Source organism: Medicago truncatula, chromosome 1, assembly GCF_003473485.1.
Source record: "Medicago truncatula cultivar Jemalong A17 chromosome 1, MtrunA17r5.0-ANR, whole genome shotgun sequence".
Lineage (NCBI taxonomy): Eukaryota > Viridiplantae > Streptophyta > Magnoliopsida > Fabales > Fabaceae > Medicago > Medicago truncatula.
In genome coordinates, this window is record NC_053042.1 from 33,462,488 (window position 1) to 33,474,730 (window position 12,243).

The following is a 12,243-nucleotide window of genomic DNA, read 5'->3' on the forward strand; positions in this document are numbered from 1 at the left end:
TTCATCGCTCATTAATTGTAAAATTGCTGTATCTTAATAGTAGTTTATATAAATACTCCATAACAAAGTTTTTTCTAGATTACACGGTATTTACCTCTATTGATATCAACCAATCAAAAGGTAACTTTTAATACCTTTAATTTTTATTTAATTATAGACATGATTACATTAGAGCTCATTTATCTTATTTATTTGTAACACTTTGGTGCTTTATCTTTATTTTTTTTCGTTTAGACTTTTTATCTCTTATAAAAGCACATATACATTCTTTTTCTCATATTTTTTTTAAAAAAATACATAATTTTATTTTTTAAAATATATTTTTATTAAAAATGAAAAAAATCCAGAAATATGATGAAGATGTTCATCATCTTCATCATCTTCATTGAATCAAAAAAATTCTACACAAATATCATGAATTAATGTTATATTCACTTCAAATCTTTTAAACACAAAAATCAAAACCTTGTAGAGATAGAGATTTAGTTTCATCGCAAAAAAAAAAAAGATTGTCACACCGTATATTATTATTATTTTCTAACTCAATATTCAAACCCGACATAAAAATAACCCGGCATAAAAAAAATAAAAAAAATTGAGGTGAATATAACATTAATTCACGATATTTGAAGATATATTTTATTATAATTTTTTATTTATTTAAAGATGATGAACATCTTCATCATATTTCTGGATTTTTTTTTTCATTTTTAATAAAAGAATGAGAAAAAAGATGTATATGTGCTTCTAAGAGAGATAAATGACCTAAACGGGAAAAAATAAAGATAAAAGACCAAAATGTTACAAATAAATAAGATAAATGGCCCATAATATAATCTTGCCTTAATTATATTTAGGTGTTTAATCTTAATGAATTTACACTACATGACTGGCTTAGAACAATTAAAATTTCATATCAAATTTCTTTCATCTGAATGTCCTTAAATTTATTAGTTATATTCATAAAATTTCTTCTTCCCATTCTGATTGTTCAATTTTGTCGTTTTCAACTGCCGCATTTTTTAATTTTCGTGAGAATCGTCGTTGTTCGTTTGATTCCAAATATCATGAGAATTGTCATTATTTCTAGTACCACGTCAGGTATGGTGAATTGTTTTTTCTTTTTGATTTGATTTTTCTTGGTTGTGAGGTAGTTAATTGTAACAATTGAGTAAGTCATCTGTTGTATATTGAGGGCTGCTAGCAGGTGTTGCCGCTGTGATGTTATGGGAGTCTGCTAGCATTTTTTTGGTTGCTGCTGAAATGGTTATGTGATGAGGCTTTTGTTCTTTTGTTTGAACTTAAAGGCTTTGGCTGATAGTGAGGCAGGTTATGCGTGTTATCATATTTTATTAGGTTGGCTGCTTAAATAAAAAAATAAGTCATGATACCTAACGCAGTTCTAGAAGAATGAAAAAAGAAACAAGAATTAATCAATATGAAAGAATAAAGAAGAAGAAAATCGAATGAAGGAGATGTTTTTGTTCTCACGTTCGGGGTTCTGGAATGGAAGAAATTTTATGAATGTAAGTGATGAATTTAAGGACATCCAGATGAAAGAAATTTGATGTAAAATTTTATTTGTTATAAGTCTTGTGGTGTAAATTAATTAAGATTGAACACCTTAATATAAAAAAAAATCATTTGTTGTTTCAAAAAAAAATTAAATAAAAATTAAAAGTATTAAAAGTTACCTTATGATTAAGATTAACTCTCCTTCAAAAACAAAAGATTAAGATTAACTCTTTTTATTTTTAGAAAAAATCTACTCATTTATTTGACATTTAATGTTACTTATGTATATTACATTTTGATTGGTTGATATCATGACAGGGTAATTACCCTCTAAACAAGAGAGGGTAACCTAGACCTCACCCCATAACAAATGTTAACTTGTGCCTCAATTTAAATTATGTCAATTTATTTTTTAGAGATTGAAAAATTAATATTTTGTAATAAATATTTACCATTTAGCCTGTACCCTAAAGACGCAAGTTGGTATGACTCATTACTCATACTTCATCGGTCATTAATTGTAAAATCTTATTAATTTTTTTCTTAGATATAAAAGCTCATTGAGACGTCTATGTGTACCTTTTTATCGTGTTTATGCATATTAATTAAGACCAACAATTTTTATGAAAATTTGATTTTGATTATAATTATTTATGGGTATAGAGTTTTTGTATTTTTATGTTGTGACAAATTATACCTTTTTTTTTTAATGGAATAACAAACTATATTTATCTTCTTTTCTTTAAAAAAAAAAAATTAAACTTATTTTTTTTCAATAACATTAACAATATAACAAATATAATATAACAACATCAACAAAATTACATTCTTAAAAGTAAATTTATTTAATACTCCCTATGAGTAGGGTTGGGAATAGGCCACGCCGGCCTACAGGGCCCTACGGCCTGGCCTGTTTATAGATAGGCCTAGGTTTAGGCTTTTTAGAAAGCCTATTTAGTTAAATAGGCAAAGTTTAGGCTTCAAAAAAAGACCGTTAAGCCTAATAGGCCGGCCTATTAATACTTATTTATTAAAAAATATTTTTTTATATTAAAATAATTGCATATATTAAAAATATAAACATCTTTTTCTCTATCTATTAGTCCCTTAATAGACTTTGTTGTTATAGACTTTTATGTAGGCTTTAATCTAGTTGAAATTTACTTGGTAGTGAAATAAGCTTTTAAGTAGGCTTTAAGACATGTTTAACCTATTTAGTAGGCCAAATGAACTATTTGATGGCCTTAATGTGAAGTAGGCCTGTAAGTAGGCTTTCAGGCCAGTCCAGACTTTTAAATAGGCCAGACCAGGCCTAGAAAAACGGCCTATGATAGGCCATAGGCCAAGCTCAGGCTTGTGATTTTATTTCGTAGGCCAGGCTCAGACCTATCAAAGCCTGGCCTGGCCTATTCTCATCCCTACCTATGAGTGTTCTTTTAGCCAATTGCACACATATTAAGGAATGAAATAATGTTGTCCAAAGATATGATACTTTTACTAAAATAGTCTCGCTAGTTATTGGTGCATTTGTCATCATTATAAATTAAAGCACAAAATGATACTTTAGAAGTTGTGTGGATAATAATAATTAAGGGTACTATTGAAAAAAAGTAATTAATAGTACATTGAAAAGTGAGAATGACATTCATTTTGAAACAAATTATTTTTACTGAAGCGACAATCATTTTGAAACGGAGGAAGTATATTCAAAAGTAAAAAATTCATTCCAAAATCATGTATCTCATTTATACTTTTAGGGTAATGTTAAGGAGTGACTCCGGGGTACTCTTTAAGCACACAGAGTGGTAAGATTGTATGAAAGTTTGTGTATTTATTGCATTGGAAATTGAAGTTTTTACCTTTTTTAAAAAATTATTTCTTTATTAGGAATGCTTAGACCAAGTGCAATAGTTAAAAATTTTCAACACCCTTCAACACCCACTTTTTCAATTCCCAACACTCCACATCATTTTCTCTCTCTTAATTCAACATCCATTCAATTTTTACATCTCCAATGATTTTTTCATTCAACACCCTACCCCACAACCTTTTATTTCTTATTCTTATTTAATTTTATAATTACCTAAAATTATCGATTATAATTAAATTAAAATAATACAATTAACTATTTATTTTTTAGTTTTTTTTTTTGAAAAACAAAATTTTGTAAAATAATTTATTTTTATTTTCTTAACTTAAAATGTGACACACAAATAACTTAAAATGCAAGACAACAAACTAAACACGCGACACACAAATAACTTAAAATGCAAAATCAAAATTAGGCATGTTTTGAGGATGTTGATTGAGAAATTGATTTGGATTTTGAAGATGTTGGTTGGGAAATTGATTTGGGTGTTGATAATTGTTGGGATTTTGGTAGCTAAATGGGTAATCAGAAGAATTTTGGGTGTTGAATTGATTATTATTGGGATACATTTCACTAAACAAAGATTAAAACTTCAAAAGAAATGCTAATAATAAGATTAAGAGAGTGAAAAATTTGTTATTTTTTTCTTCTGTGTCCAAATCAAATGATCCAAGTCTCTATTTGTAGAGAAAAAAAATCACGAATTTTGGTAAAAATAAAATAAAATTATTTGCAATGAAATAATTGAGTCCAAATTATTAAGAAGATAAAAATCCAACCAGCCAATCGTGAAGCACCACGTGTCACAGCTTTATCCAAACAACCTTCTCTCTCCGCGCCCACCTGCAACAGACGCGCCCTGTCGGCGCGTGCATCATACGCGCTCAGCGTGGCCAACCGGATCGCGACGCGTGGCCTCCCGGATCAGATTTTCAACATGTTGAATATGTTCATCATCTCTTTCATCCACATCATCTTCAATAAGCCTTCTCCAATGGTTCAATAGGTTGAAAATGACTTTCAATAACCCCATTGGAGGTGGTCTTAAAGAGTATTCCAGAACACTCGTTAGCAAGACATATACTTTTACAAAAATATCAATTCTTTCCTTTATGATCGATGATCATTGACCGGGGTAAAATGTCTTTCCTAGGTTCCCTAGCTAGGACCAAAAATAATTATAGGAGTACTTCATGTTCATGAGCCATGCGCCCATGCTTAGTAATAATGATAGACCAAAAAGTAAAAGGAAGAACCAGATCAATAAAAAACAACAATCAGTTGGCGCATACTCGTAATTTAGAAGATATTATCAAAACAACTTATAATTTTTTTTATAAATAACGTAGGATATCTTAATAAACTGTTTTTAACTTATGGAAAATGTTAAGGAATGTTTCCGGAGTATTTTTTAAGACCTTTAAATTATAATTTTTTTTAAAAAATATATGTAATTGTATCGAAAATTAAAATATTTAACTTTTTAAAGAATAATTTCGTCTTTTGAAATCCTTAAAGAGTGTTTGGGGACACTCGTTAACAAGAAAAAAAAAAATGTTGATTATATCTCTTCTAAAAAATCAACCAACATATCCATTAATTAAAAACATGTACTCGTAAAATGTTTATTTTCAAATCAAGCCTATTAATGACCTCAAAAAAAACAAGCAATTAATCTCAAATGAATACTAAACTTCAATTATTTATCAAAAAAAAAACTTCAATTAAAAATTATTCTTGTGGAAGAAGTCAAGTTTAAATCATGGCTGAAATAAATTTTATTCACTCTTTGATCGAGTTTAGGACCTCCTTGACCTTGAACCACGGTAGAACTTCATGAACTACATTTTTCTTTTCATAAAAAAATGTTGTTTGTTACGTATAGAATGATCTCTAAATACAGCTAAAGTATAGTTTGAACCATCAAATACATTGCTCCAATTTACACTACCTCAATATAAATCATTGATATATGATAAATTTATTTGGGTTAATATTGTTTTTCACCCCTGTAATATATGTCATTTCTGGTTTACATCCTATAAAATTTTCGGTTTGATTTGCACCCTCATAAAATTTTTATTTTCCGGAAAACACCTCTAATAGGCCATTTTCAGAATTTTTTTTCAAGGAATTTTGGTTTTTGAATGGCCTATTAAGGATGTTTTCCGGAAAATAAAATTTTTACGAGGGTGCAAATCATACCGAAAATTTTACAGGGGCGAAAACCGAAAATGATATATATTACAGGGGTGAAAAACACTATTAACCCAATTTATTTTAACGGATCAGATCTTATGATGAAAAAGTGTTACAAGGTGTTATTTTAGTGGTGTAAGTTGGAGAATTCTGTAAACTAAATGGCACCCTAAATACATAGTTTGTTGTTACTCGTTAGTCTTTTCGTCACATGATAGTGAGATAATAAAACAAATAAAAAATGTTTTAAAACTGATTAAGTTAAATTTCAATCTCATATTCTCAAATCAGATCTCGAAACAGTCAAGTTAGGAAATGAAACTAACTTATTTCAATTGAGTAACGTTTTAGATCAACTTAACTTTTAAAATGTAAGAGAAAAACTTAAATCCGAAAATAAACACAAAGAATCAAACATGCAATGAAGTCTAAAAATAATGCCGGAAAGATAAAAGGTATGATAAGTGGTAACCCTACAAACTACAAAGACCTCCTCAAGATGAGCTTTTGGGGTACACATACACCACAAAAGGTACCAACCAGGCAAGCAACTTTCAACTCCATCCTCTTGGAGTGAGACATTACAAAGTACAATTCAACTAATGATAAAGACTTATAACAGCAAAACCACAACTAAGCAGATATAAAAGACTACAATGAACCAAAATCAACAAGACCCACTCTGCTAAATCCTGCAAATATAGGACCCGACACACCACTAAGCACCTAAACAACACAAAGACACCAACTCAATTTAACTCAATTTAGGTTCCTTATCCTTAAAGCCACCAAATGATACTGGAGAAAAAAAAAGTAAAGACAAACCACCTCTAAGCAATTGATACAATCCCAACCGCAACCGAGATGGTTCGTTTTTTCCTTAAATGGATTAGTTGTACTATCATAATTTTTTAATTAAATAATTTTAATTAATACGCATAAATAATTCTTTTTTTAGACACTTAAATAATTCTTTAAGATCTTTAAAAAAAGGTACATATAATGCTTTATGGATTACTTTTTTTTAATAATAAATAAAGATGACATGACAAATCGCAAGAAAATAAGAGAAAATTACACCAACACTTTTAGGCATGTAAGTCTCATATATCATCAAAGATGAGATTTTGTAGCTTCCTACAAGGAGCCTCCATAATTGGTACATCTTACTAGCTTTGAATAAGACCAAAATTAACTAAAGTAATTAATTTGCACATTTGTTTCACGCATGTCAGGTGTGTGCTTGATACGCGAACTAAGGTATGAATGTTTTTGTTAATCCTTGTGAGTCGCTCAGTTGGTATGGATATTGTATATTATATGCAGGAGTTGGAGTTCGAACCCAAACATTCCACTCCTCCACATTTAAAATGTGTGAGCTCTAGCCACTAGGCTATTCGACAAAAAAAAAAAATTAGAGTCGCTTTCCATCATAATATGAGCAGTAAATTTATTAAGGGTTGAATATGTCTTTCGATTAAATTGGTTTGTGAATAAGGGATGTATAAAAATTAAAAAGTTTTTGTTTTGATGAGCGTTGAGATTGAAAAATTACAATGAGTACAAAGTGCGACTTTTGTCAAAGTCACGGTGGCTCATTCTGATTTTGTCAATCTCGTCCCTTATCTAAACATGCACCGAAAATAGTACATGAGAAAATAGATTAGATTAGATTGGATCGGGTTCCTTTCTTGTTTGTTTGAATCAAACATGAGGTGTCTATTTTTTTTTTCATTTTTACCAAAGTTTATTTACCTCTCAAATGGATGACTTTAATAATCGAGTGTGAATTATTTTTTTAGGAGAGAGTTACGTTGTCAACTCTCCCAACACCATGTCGGTACCTTTTCAATATTATTTTGACTCGATGGCCAAACCAAATTAAACTTTAATTGGATTGATTTGTTTTCAGATTGCCTTGAAATTTAAGTTTAAAAAATCAAATCAAACCGACCTAAATATAATCCACTTTAATTGTCTTTTTTTCAAGTTTAAAGATATTGCACCTGGTACACAAAGGTTGAAATACAAACAAAGTTGCAACCATGTGAACTACGCAAACCGCACTTCCTTCATATAAGTTCAATTTTTTTTTATAGTGACGTGTATAACACTCAACCCAATTAGAGTTTCTATGTCCAATACTCAATACCGACGTCACGTTTTTTTACTAGAATAACTTTAGAGAAAAATTCTTAGCCACAAGATGAATGTTTGGTATAAGAGTCATTCTTAATTTAATTTGCTGCTCCACACATATGGAAGAAATGCCAGTTTTTGTTCTTTTAACCAATTTCAGGTAAATAATTAAGCTTCACTAATATATTTAGACGGAACATTATCTCTGTTGCAATCCATATTACTTGATTTCTGATGTCTCCTCGCATTTCTCTCCAAGCCATTTTGGGATTTGTCCTCTCCAAGAAGAGCAATATATGAGTGGGGGTGAGACTAGTTTAGTTGATTGTTAGTAGGTACTAGTATAGTATCACTCACTATCTTTAGTTAAAACTCTGTCCCTCAATTAAAACTATGACTTTCACTCTTGCTCGATGCATATAGAAAAATATTTATTGGAAGATATCAACCTCTTAAATAAATCTCGTTTATTTTTAAGGATTAGTCTATATACTTATGTGCGGATGATACATTTGATTTATCAAGAAAAAAAACTATGATTTTCACTTTCATATCTAGTATACTTCAATTTTAGGATAAAATATTTTAAGAGTTATCTTAGAGGATAAGTCTATATACTTGCGCGCTGATGATACATTTGATTTACCATAAGAAGAAAAAATTATGACTTTTACTTTCATATCTATTATACTTCAATTTTAGGATAAAATATTTTAATTAGAAGAGATTTATTTAGGTACGCATCTAAAGGTTATTTATTTTTAAACTCCCCTTTACAATTGGTCCACACTCCACATCTAACATGGAAATTACATGCAATGTGGTTTTTAACAACATGATGCATCGATGTTTATAACAACTAGTTACAAACTCTCCAAAATAATTAGATTTTGATACAAATAGAACCAAGTTCCCACTAAGAACCATGTTTTATCCCACTAAATATAGTGGAATACAAAAAATTACATTATCGCCGACCGTGGGGATCGAACCCACGACCACGTGGTTAAAAGCCACGCGCTCTACCACTGAGCTAAGTCGGCATAATTGGTTCTTTGATGATGATATTCTTACTTTTATTTGTGTAGTAATGCAATATATTTCTTTATCATTGACTTTAAGATATTAAAATGAAATCATTATTAACTACACATATATGCTGATTGCTTTGTAGCACACATGACATGATTTGTAAATAAAACTCTAACATAATTTCTTTTAAATATCCCTCCAACAATGAATCAAAGATGCTTACATAATTCTTCAAACTCATCCTCATTTTTAGACTTTCTTTTTTACCATCTTTTTTAATCGGTGTACAACTAAATTTAGTTTTTAACTAAGTAATGTAACTCTCTCTCCCTCTTCCTCTCTCTTCTTCATTCCATATTATGTCTTAGTATCTCTGCTCTCTTTCTATACCTTTTCATGTCACTCTCCTTTTTCTTCCATGTCTCTCTCACCCTCTGCACTCTCCGTTCTCTCTCTCCCCTCTCTCTCTCTATGATTATGTTCTAATCTAAAAAATTGTAATTATGTCCCTCTACTACTATCATTTTGTAATTAGTTCTTTCATTAAGTTTGATTAATTGTTAACTAATGACAATGTAAAAGAAGAACGTAGTTACAAAACATTTGAAAAATAAATAAAACTAATTACAAAAATCATATTAGTTAAGGGTTCTGATTAAAAACTCCTAATTACTAAAATTTTGTCAATAAAACATAGTAAGAATATTTCTAACAATTTATTAACGCAGATGTAACATTTGTTAGTTAGATCGGTTTTGATTTAAACACCTCTAACATAGATGTAGCATAGTCACGAGTTATACATGTATCAATAAATGAGAATCTAATATACAAAAACATAGTTGTTTTATCGTTGAAGCAAATCAAGAGAAACTTCAATTGAAATAAGTGAAATCACATTTATATTTTAGCCGGAAATAAGTATATCGATATGTGTTATAATATCATGATTGTTATGAATATTAGTGGATGTCCATGTCCTTCAATCTTCCACTTTCCTGTAAACCCCATCAGTAAATGCATGGTTAGTGGTCCTTAATTGGTTTGATCATTCACTTGCTCATTTGTGTCATATAAATAGGACCTATATTGTAATGTAAAGAACACACTTGAAAAATAGAATAATACAAAGTGTTTTCATCTCCTTCTTCCTCTTCTTCTTTGATCTTGTGCTTTTAGTTTATTTCATTACATGTTATCAGCACGAAGCTCTAACAATCCGAGGTAAAATTGATTCCTATTGTTTTGGTATTGCATGTTGTGTTATTCTATCACTGTTAATAACATCCAGCCGTGTATGTTCATTAGCATGTTTTTGATAATGACTATTATAATATCAATAAAAACATTGATGCATGCATGATGAACTTCTTGTTTCAGTGGTTTCTTAATTTCCTTTTAGTTCTTTGGTTAATTGCAACTTTCTGGATTACTTTATACTAGTTTCTTAACATTCTCAAAGAAAAGTTTATTTTACTTTATGCTATTAAAACTACTTAGTGATAGTTTCTTAACTTTCTTTTACTTTATGTTAATTGTAACTTTCTTTTACTTTATGCTATTCGAACTAGTTATTGCAATATGTGATTACCACTATCAAATATGTTCTCTAGATTGAATTGTATAATATTTGGCATATGGCAATGGAAAAGTTTATTCTTTAATACGAATATAAGATTTTCAACATAATTTGCAAATACTAATATAATTTAACTTAATGATATGAAATCTCAAAAGGTAAGCAATTATTATATCCAAGTATGATCCATATAATTATGTAATGTATTATGTGATAGAGTGTCTCAATTAAGTTTTTGCACATTACGGTACACATTGACATGATAACTAATGTTTAAGCCTCCCTAAAAAAAAAAAACTAATGTTTTAAGCCATGTTACTTAGATATTTGTGATCGTGGCTTCCTTTAAGATTTTCGTCATATGAAATTTTTGAATATTGTAATATTAAATATCCCTGAAGGATTGCGCAAAAGAATTGTTCTTGATCATTATGAAGATCAATGTATGAAGAACTAAATATGTATGAAGATCAATAGAATTGTCCCCGAAGGATTGCAAACAATCAATTTTTTTATCATTGTTTATGAAGGTTTGAGATATATACATAGTTATTGAAGAACTAAATATTTGACATCAAACATCCTCACAAAATGATAAAAATCATGATCTTCCTTGGCGTTGATAGATTTATGGTTGAAAATAAAACCTATTTTATCTTTGTATAATTTTTAAAATGAAAGTATTGAAGTGTTATGCGTTGAGTATGTAATATAGTTCTTGAAGAACTAAAATTTAATATTAAAACATCTGTAAAGAATTGCTCAAAGAATGATTTTTCCCCCCGTTGTTTATGAAGATTTGAGATATAGTTCTAGAAGAACTAATAACTTAATAACAAGCATTCGTGAAGGAATATTGCATAATACAACTATTGTGATTTCCTTTGTCATTGTTGATAGAGGTTCGTGTTTGAGTTCCTGAAGAACAACACATTTAAAACTTGATATTTATAAGATCTATTTGATCTATAAAAATAAAAGAGAGAAAATATGAGACAATATGTATATTCCTATGTCATTCGAATGCTCCTGAAGTAGCAAAATAAGTGAGTATCTTCAAGAATATTTTTGAAAGATTAGTCACATTTGTAATTGAACAAAGAGTGGCTCTTGATCAAAATGGCGAAAGGTCACATTGAACGTCATTCGTGAATGGTTCATACTATTAGTTTCATATAATCAATGTTGCGGTTATGGTAATTAATTTAGTAGAGTCTACTAGTGATACAATACATGTCAAGATCATTAAATTCCATTAGTATGGACTTAGATCGTTTGATCAATGATTTTCTTGGTACGATCATATTTCTATTATATGGATTGAAACGTGCAATATTGTTTCCTTATTCTACGATCAAAGTTTGATTATGATTTTCTTCTTTCTTATTGCATAAGACTTCTGGAAGGCCTGAATTACAAAGTAAGCAAGCACAAACTCTTTTCTACATAACTCTTGAAAACATCTTCTATGAATTGACATTCTTTTATTTACTTCTAAATCCTTCAAGATTATTATATGTTAGATATGTATATTTTCTTACGAAATAAATTTATTCGATCTTGATCTTACATATAATATAAAATTTGGAGATGTCAAACTTGAAAATATGTCTTACTGACAATATGTGATGTAAATTACTCACCCGATAAATGCGTATGATTTATAAAGTTTTATTTGTTGGAAAAATTGTGTTTAGTTCTTTTTATATTTGATATATCTATAATAATGCAGAAGATGATTCAAGGATTTAGTATATTTATTATATAATTTCATTTGAACATAATTATTTTGTTGTTCGTTATTGCTTCAAATGGATTAAAACAAATTAATCATATATTATTGTAAATAAGATGTTTACAAATAAAATGTCCACTCTGAGTGTATTAAACAATTCCTGAAGGATTGCTT

At 29.2% G+C, this 12,243-nt stretch overlaps 1 non-coding gene across 1 annotated transcript; it reads right to left on the minus strand.

Moving 5' to 3' along the window:
* Nucleotides 1–8,694: 8,694 nt before the first annotated feature.
* On the minus strand, nt 8,695–8,766 carry TRNAK-UUU (transfer RNA lysine (anticodon UUU)). The gene has a single exon. It is a non-coding gene; the product is annotated as a tRNA-Lys (tRNA).
* Between the last annotated feature and the right edge of the window lie 3,477 nt (nt 8,767–12,243).